This window comes from Cyprinodon variegatus, unplaced genomic scaffold (assembly GCF_000732505.1).
Source record: "Cyprinodon variegatus isolate N-32 unplaced genomic scaffold, C_variegatus-1.0 Scaffold812, whole genome shotgun sequence".
Taxonomy (NCBI): Eukaryota; Metazoa; Chordata; class Actinopteri; order Cyprinodontiformes; family Cyprinodontidae; genus Cyprinodon; species Cyprinodon variegatus.
Genome location: NW_015151265.1, coordinates 336686 through 337673, shown reverse-complemented (window position 1 = coordinate 337673; position 988 = coordinate 336686).

The following is a 988-nucleotide window of genomic DNA, read 5'->3' as shown; positions in this document are numbered from 1 at the left end:
CATGAGAAAAAACTATATGATTTGTTGGCATTTTAAAGGTGTATCGAAAGTAAAAGATATAAAATTATTACACATTTCAAAACTCTTGCTTGTGATATAGCTTTACTCCAGGAAACCCATTTAAATGAGAAAGAGTCAGTAAAACTAAAACAAAGATGGGTGGGTCAGGTTTTCTCTGCCCCTGGAAATGGGGCATCAAGAGGGGTTAGTATATTTATCTCTAGAAGCATGAAGTTCACCGTAACAAAGCAGATAACTGACAAAGCAGGTATATATTTTATACTATCAGGATTTTTACTAAATGAAAGGTGACAATTGTCAATGTTTATGCACCAAACATTGGACAAAACACTTTCCTATCTAATTAGAATTTATTAAATGACCTAAATGTTGTCAGTGATGTGACGTTGGACAGATCGAATGGTCCCCTCCCGTCTGAAAGAGCACTGTCAAACGCACTCAGAGAGCTACAAGACTCTCTAGGTTTATCTGATATATGGCATATGGCTAACCCTGATAGCCATCAATATACATATTATTCACATGTCCATAAGTCTTATTCTAGAATAGATTATTTGCTACATAGGATGATTTGTAATGTAATGGAATCCAAAATACATAATCTTATTATTTCTGATCATGCTCTTTTATCTGTTCTAATATCTTAAACTAGGTTGCAAAATAGTAAGGACAGACAATGGATATTCAATTATTTACTCCTGAAAGACCATTCATTTGTATCAATGATACAAAATAACATGCAAGAGTATTTTGAACTCAATCTCAATTCTGTAGACTAGAAGCATACAAAGCTACGTGAAGAGGATGGATTATAACTAGTCAACTGCCAAGAAAGAAGGAAAAGTAAAACAGAAGACTGATCTAACAGAAAAAAACTCTAATTATTAGAAATTGAACACATGGCTGATGAGCTACTCTTGCTTCTGCTCTGGAGCAGCAGGACAATGAAGCACCGAGCAAAGGAAGA